Source organism: Uloborus diversus, chromosome 4 (genome assembly GCF_026930045.1).
Source record: "Uloborus diversus isolate 005 chromosome 4, Udiv.v.3.1, whole genome shotgun sequence".
Lineage (NCBI taxonomy): Eukaryota > Metazoa > Arthropoda > Arachnida > Araneae > Uloboridae > Uloborus > Uloborus diversus.
In genome coordinates this window covers 22,598,474-22,623,002 of record NC_072734.1, presented here as the reverse complement: position 1 = coordinate 22,623,002, position 24,529 = coordinate 22,598,474, and positions in this window count along the sequence as shown.

Below are 24,529 nucleotides of genomic sequence, written 5' to 3'. Positions count from 1 at the left end.
TTGGCGATTTGTAGCAAGAAAATGCGCTTTCTCGACTATTCCAATACACGATTTGCTGGGCGGCAGCTGGCAAACTTTATTTCAGCAAGACAAAGGGCCTACTGATGCATCCAACTCAACAAAATATGTAGTTCAACATGAATAATATCAATGTCATAGAATGGCCATCGGATAGTCCTAACTCAAATCCAAGGTAAAACATGTGGCAACATTGGGCACCAAAATTATATGAAACTTGAAGCCAATATTTTTCGACACAAGAATAACTTGATAATTGCGAAGGAAAACCATGTGTCTGAAGCAACCAAAGGTAATGGAAACACAATTTCATATTTACATTTAACTGTGTTTCTCAACCTTGAATATAATTCATAAATTAAAAAGCGTCTGTAATTATGGGCCAACCTATTTTCTAGTTTTCTTAATAAATTCAACGCATGGTGTTTTTGAAATAAATTACCCTCTCTTGTGTGTACTGATTATCATTATAAGCACATGTGATATAAATCCCTCCTTTGGTATTTTATGCTTGTGTCTATATTTTTGGAACAGGGTGTACTTTTTGTACATGCAAAAATATTTGCTTATTAGTAGTTAAAACAATCTTTTAAATATTTTCCGAGTTATACTGAAAGATGTTTTGAACTAAAAATTAACAGGATTAAGTGCATAATTTATGTATTTTTTTCCACTTTGAATTTCCTGATTTCAGAATTTTTCTTGTTTTCCACTGAGTTTTCAAAGAAAAAAAATTAATTAAAAACTGCTCGCAATCACTTAATAATATTTTAAACAGTTGCAAGTTCTTATAATTTATTTTCCTAGTTTCAGAAAAGTTTTATTCATTATACAATTATTTTATATGTCTGTATATATGTCAGTATTTTATAAATTTTGGTCAGTAAAGTCTATTTTTGACTCTCCAAACAGTTTTACCCCTGCATACACTGTTTTATAATCAAGTTTTCATTACTTAATTTTTAATTAAAAAAATATATAGATCCTTTTAGGTCATTGAATCTACTTTAAATACATAAATATTATGCACCAACACACTTTAAATGTGGATGTAAAATATCTTTAATGTTTCAAGTTAATTTTAAATACTAAACCCAACATAATGTCATGGAGATGCTGATGTTACACAATAAGCGGTTTTAATTAGGAACATTGTCATAATGATTATACCACAAGGGCAAGGTTATGAAATAAACCCATACCTCATTTGAGTTTTTATTAATTAATTTATATTTTTATTATAAAGTATCATGTAATTAAGAAAATCATAGCTTCATAACACGTAAGTTTTGTTCAATAATTTAGAAACTATAATTATTATTATTATTTATTTTTTTGTTTCATTGCGATATGCTAAATGTATAAAAAGTTTCCCACGTTTCAAAATTTCAATATGACACGAAAAAAGAAAGTTAAGCTATTTTGGAGATTTTATGAAACTGACAGGAAAAAAAGCTTTTGTACTAATAGACAATGGCTGCAATGAAAGCATTGTCCTTATCTAATGCTACATCACAAGATGACACTTGATATCAATTTACTAATCTATAATCATCTAAGTAATTTTGTCTCAGTCCTAAACAAATATGTGATAGATGTTGCTACTGTATGGCAAGATGACATGAAATTTACCTTGCCGAAGGCGATAGCTCACACCAAAAACCAAACGGCAACATTCATTATTTATCCAGTAAATTTCGATTCTTTTCAAGTTTACTAATTCAGAAAATATGTGAAGAGTTTATCAAAAGGGAACCTATCCACTTTTTAAAAAAACTCGTTTTTTTTCGCATTTTCTATATTTTTCAGATGAGCTCTATCAAACCCCCTAGTCTCTAGAATTAAAAACGGGACGAATCCATAGTTTATTAAAGGGTTAAGGTTTTTGGCTTTTCAATCAAAAGGGGTGGTGGGGTTTTATTTCATGTTGGAGACAATTTCATTTGCAATGAAGTGGTCATAAATGATAAACCTACTGATTTTGATACAGTTTGCGTTGAGTTGATGAGCAGTAAGGGCAAAAAGCTACGCTTTGGGAAACATTTATAGGCCACCTAATTCAAGCCAGGGACAAGACGAACAGATGTTTCATATTATTTGTGACATGTTCAGTAAGGGATCCGTCTTCGTAATGGGGGATTTCAATTTTTCGGGTATTGATTGGAATAATTTTTATCCTAATAATGACAGAGAAGAGGAATTTTTAAAAGTGATTGGTAACTGCTTCTTATAGATCAAGTTGTAATTCAGGGGACTCGAGAGGAGGTGATTTTGGATCTTGTTTTCTGTGACGTGGGAAGTTCTGTTCAGGGGTTGTGTGTAGGGTATTATATTGGAGATAGTGATTATAACAGCATTAGGTTCTGGATTGAATTTGAAGTGTACAAAGTTGAAAATTTTATGCTTGTGCCCAATTTCAGAAACACTGATTTTGTTGCAGGCAAAGCTTGAAAGAGGTTTTTTTTGTCAAGATTGGAAAATAGCGACGTGGATCAGCAGTGGATGGAATTTAAGGAAAAACTGGCAAAACGTTTGGGGATTATGTTCCATTTAGAAAGAAAAGGTGTTAGTACAGTAGACCCTCGTTTTACGCGGTTTAAGATTTGACACCTTTATTTTATTTTACGCGGATGAGTTTTGGTTTTACGTTGATGCGGCAATGCAAACAGATAAAATTTTCCCCTCGTTCAAAAGCCAAACTCCTAAAGATTGCAGGTTACGCGCAATCAACTGCATTTTGGCGTGAGAATAATCGAGCTTGGGCCACTGGAGACATTTTATGCGATTGGTTAAAGAGCTCTTTCCAGAAGTAAAGGTATTAAACTCACCCAGTTCAGAGCTCGCTGGAAGAAGAGCTTTTAGGAGTGACGAAGGAGACCAAAACCAACTAGGATTCCGACGTCGGTGATGCACAACCAAAAAATGTTTGCATTGAAAAAAATCTTGAACCATTCCTAGACAATAGAAATAATCTTTCTGATTTTTTAGTGAAGGAAGAGTCTATCATGGAAATGACGCAAATGATCATGGATGCGTTAATGCTCTGCAAAGAGCTACAGAGAAAAATTCTTAATGACTGCCAAAAGACTATCATAGCCAGCTCCTCTTTATAAACGTAACAAGAAATTAATTTATGTTTTCTTTATGCATGTTGTGCATAAAAGTCGATATAAGTACATATTAAACTTATTATACAATTAGTCATCACCAGAATGAAGTATTTTGTTTTCTACGGAACCAAACCCCTATTAGTATTAGGTCTCAATTTACGTATTTTCGATTTACGCGGCATTTCCGGGGAACGTAACCCCCGCGTAAAATGAGGGTCTTCTGTACTAAAATTTGACCCATGTGGTTCTCCAGGGAGATTAAAGAAGCTCTAAATTATAAGCAAGCGGCTTTTCGTCAGTTTAAGGAAACTGGTCAAAGTGCAGATATGCTCCAGTATTGTAAGGCAAGACGAAATTTTAAGTATTTGGTAGGAATTCGGAAAAGGGAATTGGAGGAAAGGCTAGCAGATAACATTGATGTGAATCCTAAAAGATTTTTTGCTTACGCTAATTCTGGAAAAGCTCGAAATAGTCGGTATAGGGTTGGCTAGCTTTAAGAGGGCCATTAATCTTCATTGAGGACTAATAAATTGACTAGGACCAGCCTAGCTGGGCCAAGAGTCTGTTGCTGGTCGTCACATTTGTATTTGTATAAATCCGTCTCCTACAATTTTTTCAGATTATTTCAAACAAAAGGGAACATGTCGCGACTAAATCTGTTGAACGAAAAATACTTTTTTTTTTTCAAAAGAGAACATATCTAAAATCTCCGAATCCCTACTTAGTGTTCTTCGAAAAGTGACAAAATATCTGCTAGGTGACACTTGCTTTTTTGTATGATTCATGGAAAAGACAAATTTTTCTACCGTTAGAGTGCATTCACAACCTTCTTCGGCAAACGTGTGATCAAATAAGCTCTGAAGACCATGAAGTCGATGGAAAATGTATTGACGAGAGAAGAAGACACTGATAGCCACACATGTCTACTTTAACCAGCAAACCGGGTTTTATCAAGTTGGACATTTTCCTTTTTAACAAACATAGTTATATTTATATCTTCACAGTGTTTAAAAAAAAATGATTTTTCTTCAGAATGGAAAATTTTACCAAGATCATTTTTTTTTTGTGTGTGAAACTTCCGAATAAAATTTTTTAACCGTGTTTAAGGGTAGACTTCTTCTTTTTATTTCCTTTTACCTTTGTTCTATTTCACTACAACCTAGATTTTATGAAAAAATATAATGAACACTAATAAAGTAAAAAGATAAGAAATATCCTTACTTTCCAATTCCACGAATGAAGTTCATAAATTTATGATGATCAAAACTTCAATTGTTCCGTTAGACTCATGAACAATTGATACACTAATTTTAAGTTCAAATACTTCGATATGAAGACGTGATGGTGATGTATTAGACTTTTGGTAAAGTTGGAGCTATCAGCACTCGGGGGGTTTCGTTCAAAAGGGTACACCTGCACGTTTTTCAGACAAAAAGACACATATCCAAAATTAAAATGATGATATCTCCCAGATTTTTTTACTTCTTTTTATAAACGAGTTGATGTGTGCATCACATGACTTCCTTTTACTCCAATTTAAAGATAATAGTGCCTCGGAATGAGCAAAGAAACACTTTAAATATTTTCACCCCAAGTTTGTTCCGAACCGAAGCAAAGAAAACGTTTTATACAAATAAATTTTTGCAATATTGTCAGTTTTAATGTGATTCAATGAATAAATCTCTAAATATGGCCAAATTAAAACCAGATTAAAAAAAAAAAAAAAAAAAAAAACCGCCAAATTTGTCGCCAAGCTGGAGACCAAAAACTTGGCGATATATTGCCAAGTGTTTGCCAAATTATAGCACCGCTTGAGTTTACATTGAAATTAACAATGATTTTACCCCAAAAAGGTACGAAAGTCCCCCTTTGGAATATCCGAATGCAACCAAAAGAGAAGGTGCACAACTAGACTCCACTTGGAGGCTATGTACCAAATTTCAACTGTCTAGGACATACCGTTCTTGAGTTATGCGAGATACATACACACATACATACGTACATACGGACGTCACGAGAGAACTCGTTGTAAATAACTCGGGGATCGTCAAAATATATTCTTCAGGTGTCTATACGTTCTTAGGCACGTATCCACGTGTGGTCGGGTTGAAAAAAAAATCAATATTCATTCGGAGGCGAGCAAAATGGAAATTAAGGCCGATTTTTGAGTGAAAATTTTTTCGCAAATACAATACTTCCTTTTTTGTAAAAGGAAGTATTGTATTCGCGAAAAAAAAAAAAAATTCACTCAAAAATCGACCTTAATTTCCATTTTACTCACACCCGAATGAATATTGAGTTTTTTTTTTCGACTCGACCAAACGTGGATAAGTGCCTAAGAACGTATAGACACGCGAAATATCCATAATGACGATTCCCGAGTTAATTACTACGAATTTCCTCGCGACGTCTAAATGTACGTATGTGTGTATTTGCGTATGTATGTCGCATAACTCAAGAACGGAATGTCCTAGAAAGTTGAAATTTGGTACGTAGACTCCTAGTGGGGTCTAGTTGTGCACCTCCCTTTTGGTTGCATTCGGGTGTTTCTAAAGGGGTCTTTTGCCCCTTTTTGGGGGGAAATCATTGTTGATTTCGATGTAAACTCAAGTGGTGTTATAATTTAGCGGACACTTGGCGATATATCGCCAGTCTTTTGGTCGCCAAGTTTTGTCGCCAACTTGGTGACAAATTTGGCGATTTTTTTTAAAAAATCTGTTTCAATTTGGCCACTGTTGGTGATATTTAGAGAGTAAACTGTTGAATTACATTAAAATTGCCAATAATGGGAAAATGACATTAAATTGGAGTAAAAGGAAGTCATGTGATGCACACATCAGCTTGTTTAATGAAAATTTCTTACTCTATGACATAGTTTGCTATGCTTTTGTGCTCAATTATATGCACAGAAAATATAATAAAACTATATTGCTGTCAATTCGTTTTTTTTTTTTTTGACCTGAACATTTTTGGAAAATGGATATCTTCCCTTTTGATAAATTAGTCTTCATTTGTCTCACTGTTCCCATTTGCCAGGGGAACAGTGAGACAAAATTGCATTTCATTTATTTTTTTCTCTTGTTTTTGTAAATGTATAGTTTTTTTTAGATCCACTTTTATTATACCTATTACAGCGACAAATATTATACCATTTAAAAAAGAAATTAACTTCTGTGTTTTTTAATGATGAAAAATATAATTGAATTTTCGTGTTTCACTCTACCCACTCTTCCCCTACTCTAATTTTCTACAATAGGTTTTTGAGAAATGCTAGTATAGCAAGTTATGTTATAACGTACTTCTATGCAGGATCGGTTCGCTCCTGTTTATTTGAAAATTAAGCCTGTGTGTGAAAAGTAGTAAAGTCTGCGTTGTTTTAAGGGAGAAAATGAAGAGAAATCAATGGACCACCAGTACAAAATTGCAAATAACTTTATGACAGTAATAACAGAAAAACACATCTGCCTTAAAACACTTGACAGTACAATATACAATACATCTTTTAAATATGATAACTTTGAATAATGCTTGCGCTGCCATGATCTAAGTACAGTCATGTAGGGTAACTTTGAACCAAGTGTGTCAACTTAGCACCACTTTATGATTTTTCGGTTTATTTCACTTACTTTTTATTTTACAAAATAGGTTGGCAACACTGGCGCAGCTGATTGTATGATCTAATCATTCTGAAATGACTTTGAACGCTGATTTGAAGTTGTTGAAATCTCGTCCTACGGATATCAGTGTATTCGTATAATAAATTACAGAGATATTGTGATGCTTTGATATAAAAATGGGGGCTTATTAAACATTTAGAGATTTTATTTTATTTTATTTTAGTTCTCAAAAATGAATTATTTTTATTAAAATAATATTTCATCTGCACCACGTTTCTCATGTGGTTCAAAGTGATCCGTATTTGGCAGGATAACTTTGAATCTAGTTAATTATACTAGTTTGCTAAAAAGTTTTTTTTTCCCGCAAAGCGAAAAACACATGATTTTTATTTAAAATGATGTACTGAATTCAAATATGTAAACAGTTTTATTGCATCATCCACATATTTTTTGCGACATACAACTGAGATTTGAAAGAAATTTATATTCACATGCATGATTAATTCTTATCTAAAGTGTTCAAAACTTTGCGATTGTTCATTTCTTTCTGTATCTAGCATCAAGAACATATCTCTTAAATGTCTAGTAAATCGGCAAGCACTTGTTCACTTGGACAGAGGAAGGCCCTGCAAATATGTCTTCTTTAGGCTTTACATTACTGATATGTTGAAACTCTGGTTTTAAGTATTGAAATCCAGTACTAGTGTTATCAGTTTTGTTTTCACAGCGTTTTGAAAAGGCCAAATTTAATATGAAGTGCCCGATGGAATAATGGGGGCCACTCTTTTTTTCCCTTCGTCTTGCCATTGCTGTTCCATTCGCACAAAAAAACGGCAAAACTGTAAAAGCCGAAACAGTAAACGAGTTAACAACCCTTTAATTCATTTCGTTTTAGGCAAGACTTTATTTTATGCCAGAAATAATTTTCCCACAATACGTGTTGCACTAAATTTTATCGAATAGAACTTTCAATTGAATGTGCTAGTTCTACAGAGGGCAACAATGTTTCTACTAAGTTACAGAAGAGCTTTGGAAGAGTTATTACCAAGTCTTAGCTAATCTGATGTTCAAATCCAAACATGTCCGTTACAGAATCAGTACAATTATAGTATATTGTGTCGATAACTTGACAAAATCGATAAATTCTTTATCTACATTCAAATATAAAATCACAGAAAATGATTCAATTGAGGTAGCATATAGCACGAAAGCAGATGCCAATGAGACTGACCACCATATGCCGCCACTGCAGTAACAGCAACCTTGTCACCACAGTTGACGACAGGATTTTAACTGAATTCTGTTTTTTACATATCATGATACAGACACATTTGATCTATACTCACATTCTCCTCAGAAACCTGAACATTGTCACAAAACGATGAAAATGCCCTTGGTGTCTTTGAACACCGCATTTTAAGGGCCATCTTTGTAGGAAAGGAGGTTGATGGTATTTGGCACAGGCGCTCTAATTTAGAGCTGTATCGTGCTTTTAAAGCACCTGATGTGGTCAAATTCATAAAAATTCAAAGATTCTAATGGGCTGCCCGCGTTATAAGATTACATAAAGAACGATCAACAAACAAAATTTTTTTGGCTAAACCTTCGAGAGTTAGAATAAGGGGTCGATCTAAAATCAGATGGGTTGATTGCCTTGATAAGGATTTTTCTATCATAAGAGTGAAAAATTGTCAAGCCATGGTCAAAAAAAAGAGAGGCCTACCCAGGGCTCTCGTGCCATTGAGGAAGGAAGGGAGGATACAGAAACATATTGGGAAAATAAGAAACTGAAACTCTATGATGGCACAAAAGCTGTGGCTGATGGAAAAATTCTGATTGTATATTTAAAGTCAGCGTCAAAAATTACCTTAGGAGCATTGCAAATGTTTCATGTGGCAAAATCCTTGCTTTGCCAGTGTAATTCCTTTAAATGGTTTTTATAGTTATTATTTCTTAATTTTGGATAAATGTACATAGTACTTCAGAAGTTGGTATTTAGTTTTTGTCAATAATGCAGTACGAATAACACTATCAAAATATGAGTGGTGCAGTTAAAAATAATAGAAATTGTAGATCAAAATTACCCTGTATGATCGTATTAGATTCCTGAGTGAAGAATCACAACTGATGATGACCAAAAGTCATCATTCTTCCAACTGGAACCGTTACGGGAAAGTGATTATATGACTGGTCAAGAGTTAAGAAAGGGAAAAGGGCAGTTTTTTCGCCTTTTCGTCCGGTGGTATTTTCGGCACAGTTTCACTAATGCAATGAAGCAAAGACTTGAATTCGCCTTCGACGGTACTTGTCAGGAATAGCCACCTGTTTTTATTGGGCTATTTACTTTGCAGTTACGGTTGAGTCAGTCGACCTTGTCAGAAATCAGTTACGCTTAACCGTCTGTCACTTTTGCTTAACAGAGTTCAATGAAACTGACTGTAGAGCAACTGAAGTACAATGATAATGATTGTGAAGCTAATATTTTTGGACCCCCCCCCCCCTGTAACCAGACTTATCATTTAGGGAGATTAGTGAGGCAGGGCCTTTTTTTGCAACAAAGTAATTTTTGTAATTAGCCTTTGCCCTCAAGGGGAAAAAAAATGCTTTCAACGCCCTGCTAGGTATAAATGAGATCGCCATATTTATAATTGGCTGATTTGATTTCCTCCAGGAAATGATAAATCTAACTATTACAGCATGTAAGCAGATATAAGTTTGTTGATGTTTGAAAAAATACATTTTAATCAGGTACTTAAATGAACAGTTTTGGACTAAAATGTTTGCATTAACGCGAAAAACATATCCTGCAGCGTGAAACTTCCAAAATGGAAGGAACGGAATTTATATTTTCTGCCGCGGTCGAAAATATACGCCTTGCTAAACCAACGCATTACAATGCATTAACTGCCCTTGCCGTGTATGTATGCTTTTCCAAAGTAGAATCTTGTGTGTTATTCTGTTACCAGGGAAACTACTCCCATGGGTTTGGAAGGCAATAATATTACCTTAAAAGCAGAGTCCGAGTTAGAAACTTCGCCACAGTAGGCTCGACACATCTGTAGGGGACCCCCTTGAGTTGTGCAATTATTAAAGAAAGCACTGTAAAGTTACAATCGTTTATATTTTCTCATTGAATAGGGAGCAGTACCTGGGTGTAAACATGGGATAGTCAATCTTTTGTTCACTCAGACCACATACGCATATGACAACTATTTCACACGGACCTCAATCTAAACGTTAATGAAAATTAATTTGGGTTACAAGTGTAATATTGCTGAATTCATAAAACAAACAGTCCTTTCGTTGTCCTTGAAAATATCGAACTATCACTTTTGGGGGGGCCCCTAAGCAGTGCTTCATGGGCCCGTTGGTAAATCAGACCCTGCTTAAAAGCGACTTTGAGAATATCTTCCAAGAATTTATTTATTCGCCTGTGTGGGAAATGGCGGCACTCAGGAGGGCAATCGTAAGGCCTTCTGCCGCCGTTTAAAACTAATAATGAGAAATAAAGAAGCCTCCTATTTTTTCGTTTTTAGAACAGCCATATTTAACTGATGGGCTGGGATAATGGTGCCCACACGCGGCCCTCGAAGCTGTTCTATATGGCCCGCTGTTTTATTTCAATTTACTAATCGAAAACTACGATTGGGGTGTAATGTAGTGGGCCTCCTCGTGGCGCACTCTGGTTAACAATAAATCCACTACAGCGGCAGAGCATATATTTGTACATTTTCTCCTTTTATATTTTTAAATTTTAGATGTTACATTTTATATTTGTACATTTTCTCCTTTTAAATTTTATCTTTTTACAATTTTTTAATTTTACATTTGTACATTCTTCCTTTTTCTTTTTTACTTGTTACATTTTACATTTTTATAGTATACTTTGTTCCATTTTTATATTGTACACTCTCTTCATGTGTGCTGAGTGCACTACCTATGTGCACAATAGTCAATGAATTCCTATGTTCAAGTGCTACTTCTAAAAAAAAGGGAATTTTTTTTTTCTAAATATTTAAGAAAAACATACAAAAGAAAAAAAAATCAAGAAGTGGTGTTTTTTCTTGATGTTTCACTAATTAATACGAAGTTGACATTACTTGGTTCCAAGAGATCAATCGTAATTTTTTTTAAAAGTATTTTGGAAATGTATATGTGTTCTGGCCCGCAAAATCATCTTAGTGTGAGGTGCGGCCCTCGGGTTAAAAAAAAAAGATGAGCACCACAGGATTGAGACATGAAAAAAAAAAAAAAAATCAAATTTGAGCTCAAGCTCCACCGTAAAGTTCTTACGAATCATATGAAGATACTTTTGCTTCTCTCGTGAGAGAAAAACCAGTTGAAAACATTTTTGTAAGCAATTTCATGCTTTCAAAATCCTTTCGAAAAGTTCAAGGATTGTTGTGTGTATTTTGGTCAACATGATAATATTAACCTCTCGACTTTTTTCACCTCCAATCATCGTCCCAGTCAGTCTCATCGCCATTTCTACTGTGTTTCCATCCTCCCCCGCTCCATTCTGACCCGCTTGCACTTCTTGGCCAGTCCCCCGTTGGCAGTTTGGGAGTGTTCCATTCGGACTGTGTGGTTTCCCAACCACCACCGCCACTCCATCCACCGCCTCCTCCACCTCCACTCCATCCTCCTCCTCCTCCGGCGCTCCATCCTCCACCGCCGCTCCAACCACCACCACCTTTCCCGCCGCCTCCAGCTTTTACACTGAAATGGAATATCGGACGGTTAAAATGCATAAAATTGTTTTAAAAAAAAGATTTTTTTCTTTTCTCAAAAACCACAGGCAAATTTCAATAGAATTAGGATGATGAATGAAAGTTTCAATGGAAATAGTACAATTAATAATAGACTTCAGTATGATATTTTTATACACTTTCTTTAAAAACTATGTGCAATTAGGTAATGCTTTCGTTTAAGTTATTATAATGGTTGATAGAGAAGCTGAACTAGGACGAGAACTTCTATACACACGACAGCCTTAAGAAATGAGTTTTTTTTATAATAGTTAAATATGGTTTATAAATATTACAACATTTGTTTGCAGTCATTGCATTATGGTCTTATCAATGAGCAAAAAGCATTATGCATTTCAACATTTTGCATAGTTTTTTTTTTTTTTTTTTGGCTCACCGGGTGTGTCGGGACATTTTGGCGAGCCAGGGCTTACAAATGCTTCCCTTACCCATCTTTCTTCAAGTTTTTGTGTCGAATATCAACGGAATAAACACAGAAATAGGTTTCGCACCCCCTTCCCCCCTCACAAGTTGCCGCCAGGTGCTTGCTCTTCCCTATATCCAGCATTCAAGTTTTCAGAACTGAAAGATAATGATTTTAATGGTTTCAATAATTTGTACGATCTAAAACCATAAAGTTAAGGCCTTACTAAAGTCAGGTGGCTCCTCCCGAAGGATCGCAATTCTCAGAATTCAACCAGTTAACTTTGTTCCAGTAAATTGTATTACAGAAATAGGGTTTATCTTTTTCTTTTTAAAGGGGTGGGAGGTTACATAGTAATTCCCAATAACCCACGTTATTACGAGTCAAATTTTCTATAAAAAATTATTTATTCGAAGTGTATGTAATGCGTGTCGAGGACTGAAGCAGTGTGGTCAATATTTTGTGTGCAAAACAGCTAATATATTTCTATTCATAAATATGTGAATAAATAAATTATTAATTATTTAGCGTACGAGTCCGATATGATTTTAGGGAACAGGATCATACATTTTTTGAGGAATGAATATTAATATAACTGAACCCTCTATCCATGAAATGGCTTACCAATTTTTGGATTTTGGGTATCTGACAAGCCCGTCATTTCGAATTTTTCCAAGCTGAAATTGAGTACAATATTCACTATAAATTATACCAAAAAGCAGCGAAAACTGCGCCCATTTACATGTAAATGCGCTAATTTCCAAATCTAAGGGGGTGATTGCCCCCCCCCCATAACAGGGCCTGGTATGTGACCCCTCTCCTGAGAAGATTTTTTCTGAAGGGGCAAAACTATTTTCTAGAATTTAAAATACCGGTTATTCTCCAATTTCAGTGTTGAAACTATTTTTTCCCCAAAATTATTAAACACTTAAATTACGTAAGTGTTTTGGGATCCCCCTCCACATGGTCCACCCCTTTCAACCTCTAAAAGGTCAAAAGTCAAATAAAGTATGAGGAACATCTGTGCAAAATGGTCCTTTATTTTATTCTTTTTTTTTTTTAAAATCGAACACACTCTCCTCTTTCTTCGTCCGCTTTTCTGATAGGACCGCTGTTGAAGCTGAATTTCGTTTCAGAAATTCAATGCACCAGTTTAGGATTCAGAGCACATGAAAATTTTTAAAAAAGAAAGGAAGAAAAAGTGCCTTTGTACCTTCTAATTTGGATTACTACATATGACCTTCTAATTGGGGTAAACTGAACATTGTCTATGGGAAAAAGTTTCGTTTCTAAAAATACTTCCTTAGGAGAGGTGCTTCTTGAATAAGAGTATCCGTTAAGAGAAGTTTCCCTATATTAGGATTATTACCTTAATTATTATTATTGCTCTTGAAAATAGTGATCAATAATTTTACTTTTGCTCCAAAAGCGCATTGAGAATCATGTAATTACTTTGACTTGGACACAAGCCCTGACTTATACAGTCAGGTTATGTACTCTAAGGGCAGCGCCTGATGTGATCATTCTTGGGCTCACACTGCATGTTCTGGGGCGGACAAAGACAGCTATATTTGTGATTAATCCACCGAACTCTTCCCATGTTTTATTTTACAGTCGAGTCCCGACTTACGCGGGGGATGCGTTCCAAGACCCCTCGCGTAAGTCGAAATTTCGCGTTGTGTAAAAGGTTATGTGTAAAATTTTTTATAAACGTACCCAATTGTTTTAGACACTTGTTAACACTCCCTCAACTGTTGAAAAACATTTCTTAAATATACATTACTGTGTCTTACAAAACCGAATGTTTACTTATATTAAAAAAAAAAAAAAGTTTTATTCAACATTAAATACTGCTATGATGCTCAAAATCAATGATTAATGGAAAAGAAATACATAAAGTAAACCAGTACAATATGTACAGTATGTAGTAAGAAAAGCAAATGCACTTTAGTTGTACTGCACAGTAGACCCAGTAATGATATTTGTAACTTAAAAAAGTGAAGATGATAATGATTTAGGCTACGTAACCAAACCGTTATTCTAATATATTTTTAAACAGTTGCTTCGCTAATTCTTTTATAACGTTTCTATCTATGGCAAAACCCCTCTTCCAGGTTTCTTTAATTCACAATACAAGAACAGCTTCCATTTCCGTAAATTTATGCATTTTAATAAGATATTACTCGGTAAACTTTTACGGGTTTCCTTTTCTTGACTTTTAATCGTATGTATGGAATATGGAAGAATCAATCATACCTAATTGTCGTGCTAGATTCGACGCATTTTTTAGTTGAGATTCAGCTTTTCAAGCAGCGTTAACATCCAGAAGGTTTAGCTTTCCTTTAATTGTTAAAAACTTTCTCTTTTTTTTCTATCTTCACTAACTTTAAATCAAACAGCGCTTTTAGGTGTCATTATATTTCATCAACTTTCTAATTTGAAATTAAAAAAAAATAAATGGAAAATAAGGAGTAGAGAGAGAGAGAGAGTTATTTGTGCGAGCGATGTTCAGACTAGTACGTTGTGGGAACTTCCGCTCGCAGTGATGCGAAAGGGATGAAGGTCTATTCACGGAAAAAAAAAAAAAAAAAAAAAAAAATATATATATATATATATATATATATATATATATATATATATATATATATATATATATATATATATATATATGTATAAAAGAGCCAATTACAAAGCCAATACTTGCGAACCACGATTCCCCACCGAAAATTTTCGCTTTGCTGGGATTAATTCGCGTTAGGCTTAAAATTGTTTACTGGTGAAAAAATCGCGTTATAGCCATTTCGCGTAAGTCGGATCGCGTTGTAGCGGGAGTCGACTGTATACTCTTTTTCTCTGAATAAAATTACTTTTTCTCATGGACATTATTACTCGTTAATTGATTTTTATGATAAGAAAAATGTCTTATAAATAAATATATAAATTTTAAAAACCCTAAGGGTCTGTATTACTCATATTTCAAATCAAAGACACCACTTTTGCTTTTTTCATAAAACCGAATTTCGCTCATCTGGTGGTTGGAGGAGATTCAAGTTGAAATTGATAGTGAAAAGGATGATTTTTTGAAAACCCTAGCTTTTGAGCCCCAAGGATAAAACTGGGTTCCATATTTTCTTCCACTTGCAAAGCGCGGATAAACATTCTGGAAGGAGAGGGGGTTTGGTCCTAACACGAGACATTATTTGCAGTCTTTTTCCGCGTCGAAAAATTTTCATTCGTGTTGCCATCTGGTGATAGCTCAACAAGTTAATTTCTCTTTCATTATAGTAGATTGCAAAATTAACGAGAAAAATAATGACTGAAATTTTCTGTAACTATTTTTCGAATACGAAAGTAGTCAATTAAGGAGGAAAGCTTTTCATTTTTTTCAGCGAAGGGAGGATGACTTCTGTTTAAATCAATAAAATTTACTAGCAGTACAAGTCCGTTCGCGATTTTTATAAGGCATTACAAAATTAATGTAAAAAGTATGTCCTTATATGCAAATGAATATCCGTAGTAGGATTGGAAATGTGTGCTAAAAATCAAGGGTTCTGAGGATTGGTTCCCCATTTCCCACTTTCACTGCGCCATTGTTACTACCACTTCCTTTGCCTCAAAAAGAACATTTTAAAATCTCTCAAAAAGTACATATATTTGAGCTATATGAGCTTTACTAAATCTTAACTTTGAAGTTGGTGTAGTAAAAATAATATAAGTGATATGGTTCCATTATTACGTTTAGTTCTAAACAATCAGAGCTTAAATGCAAACAAATCGATACTGACTGTGCCAAAATCTGTAACTAATAATCTTTTTCTAATCAACTTAGGATGGTCTTTCTTAACTCATTCTTAAGCAGAAGATTATGGCCAGATCCGAGTGGTATAACCATCATATCGATTGAAGTTGAGTAACTCATAGAGATGATACTTCTCTTTGTGTAATTACATTTTAGTAAGAACAGTCTCTAAAAATGTCCATAAGAAAAAATACAACATTCCTAAAAAAAAGTCACTATTATACGTTTAAAGACACCTAAAATAAGGCATTAGAATATACTGACGACTTAAAATTCTGCAACAGTCCCTGAAAATCCGTATTATAACAAGAACAGGAGTCTCTGAAAATCTGAATAATTTGAATGAAAAGAGCAGTTATGAGCGTCAACAGGACAAAGTTCCCAAAAAATTCCCATTGAAATAAAGGCAACAGTTCCTGACATCCAGATTAGAATAAGAATAAAAATCTCCATTAGACCAAATAATATAGTACCGAAAAATCAGGGGTGTTTGTGATCCGAATTTTGCGAAAATTTTGGGCTGACAACACATTGTAAAACCGAAAAATTACTTATAAAAATAAAAACAGCCTTTTAAAATAGAGGGAGGGGTTCAATGATTTTTGTACGCATATTTAAAGAGTTTTTACCGGGAGCGGGGGGAGATGAGCTTCCTCATAGTTTCCAAAAATTTCACTGTCTTCAGAAAAATTAACTATCATCCATGCGAAAAATCTTCTTTAGAAGAGGGTCAACCATAGACTAATAATAAGAGTAGACCGAGCTATGGCAACCCTTTTGCTGCTCATAAACCAAATCATGTGACTGGTGGATATCCTAGCAACAGCGGGACGATCAACGCGAGCGAGAAATAAAATAAATAGAATTGATGAAACACGGAAGAATGATTTTTTATGGAGTCTGATTTGTAAATTTGTTATTCTAAGTTGTAAATATTTTGTTAATATAGTGAGTTTTTCGTTTAGATAGTATTGTGCATTTTCTTTAATCAATATTAATAACTCTCTAAGCAATTAAAGATGCAAGAGCCCAAAAAGAATCGGCAAACGGTAAGATTTTTACCTACAATTTCAATTTAAAATACCGATTAGTACATTTTTGCGTTAACGCAAAACGTTTACTCCATTACGTTTACGCCAACGCTGATGTAGTAGTTCCGAATGAAATTAAAGTTACTGAAAACTGCTATCAAAAACTAATTACTAATGTCAAAATAATGCATAACTAAAAGAAAAATAGTTCAATCATCTCTGCACCTGGAGAAAAAATTATAATAAAAACACATTACGTCTTAAAATACATGCCGAGTACCAAACTATAGATAATCCTGCCAGCTGGCAACCATGTCGCCAAAGTTTTCGCCGAGCCTTCCACCAGTCACATGATGTATCCATGAACCAATTTTTTCATCAGCAAGTCTGGGGAAGCTCGGTCTACTTTTATTATTAGTCTATGGGGTCAACAGTCCAGCAAAGTTAGTGTGAGAATAAGAACAGTTCCTAAAATTTCTTATCGAATGGCAACATAAAAAATTTCAAGTCAAAAACTAATTATTTTAACTAACAAGTAGCCGTACCCAAGTATCATACGCCGAATTGAATAAAACTTCGATAGAACACTTAAAAATATTGAACACGTATTTTCTTTTATCGGCATTAAAAACTTTTAACGGGGCGGAATTTACTCCTAAATATTGAATAATAGGGTTGTTTCCGAAAATTTTAAAAGTATTTTTTCTGAAAGAGCATGTTTAAAAACATAGGATTTAACCTTTTTTAAATAATTTGGCAAAGTTTAATATTTTTTAACAATTATTTTAATTGGTGCGCAAATTAAATTTCATTTTTACGACATCACAAGTGATGAAATGCCATTCACTGATGCCATTAGCGCACAGTGAAAATTATCATAGCCTGGCAACGCGGTTGACAGCAAAGCGTTAACATTTATCGCGGCAATGGATTAGCACGACAAAATACATCACTTGTGACTTCATAAAGACCACGCCGTATTTCCAAACTCAGACAGTTAAAAAAATAAATAAATAAAAAATACCCGTTGAAAAATAAAAGTTTTTTTTCCCTGCTCCATATTTTTTTTTTATTTATTTATTTATTTATTTATTTATTTTTTTTGCTTTTTCTATCAATTTCAGTGACTAAAAGTAGTAGAGGAAGTGGTCTAAATACGGGCCACCCGCTGAAAATGAGGGAAGGAGGTTGTGCACAGTCGCAAAAATGGTACCGAATGAATCAACAGAAAGAGGCAAAAGCGAGTTAGCAAATGACTTTGATAGTTAAAGCACATACTTTGTCAGGAACTGTTTTATAAGAAACACTCGCTTTTGAAGAACTCAAAATTTTTCGAAGCTTGTACTAGTTAATTTACACTGGTGTAAGAAATTAAGAGAATTTTCAGATTTGGTTAATTATTTCCAGAACTACTGGACCGATTTCAATGAAATTTGTGTTATGTACATACATTGAAACAATACAAACCAAATAGCCTTCTAAAATTTTAAATACACACCCATGGTCATGAAAAAACGCTCGTTATAGTTGGATGGTATAAAACAGCGGTTGCAAAATTGGAAAAAAAAGGGTTTGTAGGGGATATGATCCCCTGTAACAGACATATAAGCCTCGCAGTGTGACTCCTTACTTGAAATGAAGCAGTTTATGGGATCCTGGAGCAATTTTTTCCACTCGTTCAACAACGCTATACTCAGGCTGTAGAGGGTCCCCGGATGGGTATTGCGAGTTGCTATTGCCCTCCCGAGAGCGTCCTAGACATGCTCTATAGGATTGGAGTCTAGAGATCTGCTTGGCCAATCTATCCTGTGAATATCCTCCCGTTCAGGAAATTCGTCGACCAGAAAAACTCTATGTGGTCTTGTGTAAACATCCATTAAAATTAACTCAGGGATAGCAGCGCCCCTCAAGAGGTGGGCGTAGGGATCCAAGACGACATCTCTATACCTCACAACTGTAACAGAGCCTCTCTCAAAGACATGGAGGGGCGTCCAGTCATCCAACGTGATGCCTGCCCAGACCATCGAACCTCCTCATCCATAATGGTCGATTTCGCGGTTATTGCAGGGCATGTAGTGTCTCCCTGTTCAGCTTAACCGACTATTATTGTCCTACGTTCATTGGATAGAAGCAAGAACCCACTACCTACCCTCCAATATGCGCGAAATCGACCATTATGACGGTGGTGGTCGTTTGACGGTCTGAACAGGCATCATATTGGGTGGCCGCGCACCCCTCCATATCTCTGAGAGAGGATCTTTGACAGTTGCGAAGAATAGAGATGTGGTCTTGGAGCCCCATGCTCACCTCTTGAGAGGTACTGTTTGTCCTGGGGTAATTTTAATGGATGTTAACGCAAGGCCATATAGAGCTCTTCTGGTCGACGAATTTCCTGGAAGAAAAGGATATTCACTGGAGGGTTTAGCCAAGCAGATCTCTAGACTCCAATCCTATAGAGCATGTCTGGGACGCTCTCGAGAGAGCAATAGCAACTCGCAACACTTCTCCGGGGACCATCCATAGTCTGAGAACTGCGTTGTTGACCAAGTGGAAACAATTTTCCCAGGATCCCATAAACTACTTCATTTAAAGTATGGAGTCACACTCTAAGGTCTATAGGTTTGTTAGAGGGGGCCATATCCCAATTAACCATTTTTCTGTTCAATTTTGCAACCGTTGTTTCATACCATCTAACTCTAACAAGTGTTATTTATGATCATGCGTGTGTATTTTAAATCTTGGACGGTTATTTGTTTTGCATTGTTTCAATATATGTACATACTAAATTTCATTAATATCGGCCCAGTAGTTCTGGAAATAATTGATCATATCTGAAAATTCTCTTAATTTCTTACACTAGTGTATAACTGTTTCATTTATACAGTGAAGTTAGTGGTTTTTATCTTAAAACAAAGTAGATTATATGTGCTTCCTTTCAGTGTACTTGATTTAAAATTTTGGTTTGTTTAGTAATGGTTTAGTACAGGGCTGTCCAACTGGCGGCCCGCTGGCCGCATGTGGCCCGTCAACATATATTGTGCGGCCCGCCAACTTCTTATTCAGCATATTACTTTTTTCCACATTTTATGCTATCACAAAGCATCCGAGACTACCATTCTTGGTCAAGCCGGGGTCCCCGAAGTTTTCTCTTGATCGTTCTTTTACTCCTTTCATTGTATTGAAAGAAAAAGGTACAGGACATCTACAGGTCAAGGGATAGTATTGCCTCGTGTTGGCGGAAGAGAGAGACAGAGAGGGAAGATTGAAACATTTCAGATCAGCAAAATCTGCCAGGAATAGGTTAAAATAAAGACCTTCCCCCCCCCCCCACACACACACACACACTGACTCTACGGCCTTTGTTGATTTCGAAAAAGAAATTGAGAATTTGCTCTCATCACTTTGTCGTTGGGAGCGCATATTTATGCGAAAGGCTTTTTCGGCGATGAACTTTATCGAGAATCGTCACAGGAGCTCTCTCTCTCTGACAGTTCATTATTAGACCTTCTTCTGCTGGCAAACACCGATGTTGACACTCCTGCCCTTGTAAAGAAGGCGGATCGGCCTCAGTTTTCCCATTGAAATTTAAGCAAATTAATTTTATAATCCTTCTGTTTCATTGTTTTATAATTAATAATTCAACTATTAATTGCTATTGTATAAGAGTAAGAGGTTATTGTTCAACTTTTTTAAACTGCGGCTCGCCAGGCGATCGGTGACAGGAATTCTGGCCCCTCTTTGCAGTTGGACAGCCCTGGTTTAGTACACCATTAAGTTAAAGTATTATTGCGAGTTCTAAAACGAGCTACCGATAGAGGTCCAAAAACGGGCTAGCGTTTTTGGACCACCATTGGTAGCCCGTTTTTAGACCACGCTGTTTTCGACACTTGGAAGTTTTGATTTAATATAATGACTTAAATTAACTTGCGTTAAGGCACTAGGGGGGGGGGGACTCCAGAACTAGAAAAAAAAGGGAAAGAATCTCAAATTTAACATTTGAAATTTCTTATCGAATTCAGTAGCTGAATTTCTGCTTGTGTTTGACCATCAAAACTGATATTAAATTGCAGTTGTGCGTTAGTGAAGAATTTGCTGATATTTTGCTGCAAAGGATGTGGGACATATCCTGTATTTCTAACCGTGTAAGCCAAGCGATTTTTTGGGCGGATTCGCCACCCAAAACGGATCAACCCTCGACCTCGGCAAGTAAAAATAAGATTTCAGATCCCGAATCAACTACCAAGTAGTCAAACTTCAACATCCAAACACGTCAGTCCATCTGAAATATCTTCAGTCCCCACCATTGCAAAGAAAAAGAATAGTCGTGGCCGCAAGACTACCAAGACTTACATCATCACTGGATCATCTTACAAAGACGAACTGGCGAAATGTGTGAAGCATGCATTGAACAACAGTCGGAAAAATGTTAGAAGGAAATCAGTTGCTCGTGATAAGAGAAAACATCCAAAATATTCAAGTCAAGCCAATAAGTCAAAGAGGAAATCCCAACGACAGTAGTCGGACTAGAAAGAAGACCACACTAATCTTCCTACTGGTGGCAACGACAAGGATGACGAGTTGGTGGTTCTTGTTTTCGATAAATCTGATAATAGAAATACAGTATGCATATTTTACGACATTCTTTTCAGATGACATTACAGGAAAAGTGTGGATTCTCTGCTGCAAGGCTAGACTTCTAAGTGTGTGGGATGGAAGAAAAAAAAAAGGTTTACTACATTTGCAGCTTCTGCAACTAAAAAATGAAATAACTGATTATTTAAAATGATATTTAATAAAAAATTTTTGTTAAAATTTTGTGTCTTTTATTTATTTTTTAAGAGATAAAATAGTTTTTCCTCAAGTGGTCCGTTTTTGAATCACCTCTTGAAAAACGTGATTTTGCTTTTTTCGTGATCATGAAGTTTTAAGATAGTTAAAACTAGTGTAATGGTTTTTAAACCCTACGATCACCTTCATGAACGTTTTTAAGAGTTATTGACACTAAAATTATCCCTTTAGCGTGAAATGGTAAATTAGTAGGTAGAAAAGGAAAGTGGTGGCCCGTTTTTGGACCACTTCCTCTACTTTTGACTAAAGGAAACAACCCCATTGGAATATTAAAGGGTACAATATGTTCCTTTATTTTAAATGTTAATTTCAAAAATTCAAATAAAATAATTGAAAATTTGAAAAAAAAATAAAATAAAAATGTGAAGTTTCGTGATGGTAGCTTCATATTATTTCTGAAAAAAAAAATTTTTGAAAAAAAAATAGAACCGACTTCAAAATTGCTCTAAAAAGTGAAAAATAATTTTATTCTTTAAACACCATCGATAATGCTTTTAAACATAATTTTTGAAGTTGGCGCAAAAACAAAACGTAAAATCCAGTGTAACCACGCTTCGTTCATATTTTTTACAGAAAAGCATCCAAAGTTACGAACGAAACATTTATATCGCTATTCAAATATGTTGTCATCAATGCATAATGTATGTGATAGTGAAGAAACTGGTCCTGGTTAAATTTATAGTTGTATTTGAGTTATGGCTGTGAATGATTTTATCTATCGTTTTTGCGCCAACTTCAAAAATTATGTTTAAAAGCATTATCGATGGTGTTTAAAGAATAAAATTATTTTTCACTTTTTAGAGCAATTTTGAAGTCGGTTCTATTTTTTTTTCAAAAAATTTTTTTTTCAGAAATAATATGAAGCTACCATCACGAAACTTCACATTTTTTTCTTAAAAATGCTCCATACTAAAAAAAAAAACTATTGACACGCGTCAAACTTTAAGCGATTGGCACTAAGAACTTATCTTTGTTCCTCTCTGGAAATCATGCGTACTTAATTTAATTATAACCATTTAAGTATTACGTTTTTCCTAACTAATTTACATTCCACAGCATCTAAGTTGCTCATGATGCAATCCTGTATTTTCTTTACTTAGCTCCGATCATCTGTTATCGGCATAGATGATAACGATTAAAATACTGCAGAGTAGTTGAGTCAAACCTAATGGTAGCATTGTGAAGGTTAAGCAGATCCTAATCACTGTATCACCTCGCTTCCAGGTTAGGTTTACCCCTACTATGGAGCAATAGCACTGAAGAAAGGAAGATTTTGATAATTCACATAAGGTTACTATAAATCAGCAGGGCTACTAAACTAAAATTATTTACGCCAAAAATGAGACGACAGCGCCAGATTCCCCATTATCGAAATATCCCTTGAAGAAATTTGATGCTTGCTTCGGAGAAGCCTTCATTCAAAATTATCATTACAATTAATGTTAATTAATGTTACTGTTATATGGCACCAAACTTTTATAACAATGAGTTTCATATTGTCGCGTAGATGAAGATAGCGAAGACAATGTGAAAGCCAAATGAAGCGAATACTCGTTAGAACTCGAGATGAACCACGATGAACGAATCTCCTTATATACCAGACTTGGAAAGATACAGAAATTAATAGAAGATTCGAGAAAATACAGGAAACAGTAGAAAAGAAATTTTAGTAAAATTCACTTTGTCCTAGTCGGGATTTGAACCCAGGTCGCTCGTGTAGGAGGCGAGAATTCTACCACTGAGCCACCGTTATCCACGGATGCCAAGTGCGAACTTCGCTACAATATCATTTTAATCATTTAATAGGGAAAGTGCATAAAATTTACTGTTTTTTGCCCGTAACTTTTTTTCTAAAGAACAAATATGGTCAAACAAAGTAATGGGACTTAAGTTGAGCCATCCCCTATCCATTAAAAAAAGAATCATCAAAATCGGTTTACTAGGTGAGACGCTATGAGTGGACAAACAAAAAAAAAAACATACATACGGTATGAATTGATAACCGCCTCCTTTTTGAAGTCGGTTAAAAAATAAAAATAAACAAAATAAAGTTGACCGTTTTCAGGTTCAGGTCAAATTGATTTTTCAAGTCTCCAAACAAGCGTCACAAATAATTTTGATTTTGTTCTTCGTTTGGGGGCATATTTTGTGTTTGCCACGAGGCACATTGCGGGCAATGTACCTATATTTCTCCATGTTTACATAAAAACGTTTTTGGAAAATTGGATACTCTTTTCTTTTACTCTAATTTTAGTAGGGAATGAAAATAAGAACATCATATTTGCCAATTTTGCGGCTTCCAGCTCTACGTGAAGTGAACCTAACACAGCAGAACGCTTAGATTATTCAATATTACGCTTGGATTTCAGCTTACCCACACAAATATGTCAAATACTACTATACAAACATGTTATAATAAATCAGAGGAAGCATTTACAAATAGTATTACGATAATTTTAAGCCTTCCATTATCAGAATAAGGACTCCGAAATGGCAACGCAGTGAACTAGACTCACGAAACTATTACAAAACAAAAATAGTTTTCTTAACCGCAACTACAGAAGAACTGCAGAAAATATCTTCTGTGGCGACACATAACAGGGCTGCAGAGTGTTAACAGGGCTGCAGAGAGCCAAGGCGGGCCCCTTGTTAGTTATGTCGCCGGGCCCCTCCCACTCCCGCCCCTCCCCCCCCAAAAAAAAAGAAAAATAAAGAAAAGAAAATGGAGAAAAGAAGGAAAGGGGGGGGGGGATCAAAACTGCTTACTAGAAAACAATGAACTCTATTTTAAGTGCCACAACAGCAAGTATCAAAAGAGTAATTTTTACTTAATCTTTACGTTTTCTCTTATTCGGAGTCTCCCTCCTCTTTTCTTACTTCTTTTCTTTTTTCTTTTCTTTCTTTTTCATTTTTGCGTCAGTGTCGTGCTCCCCC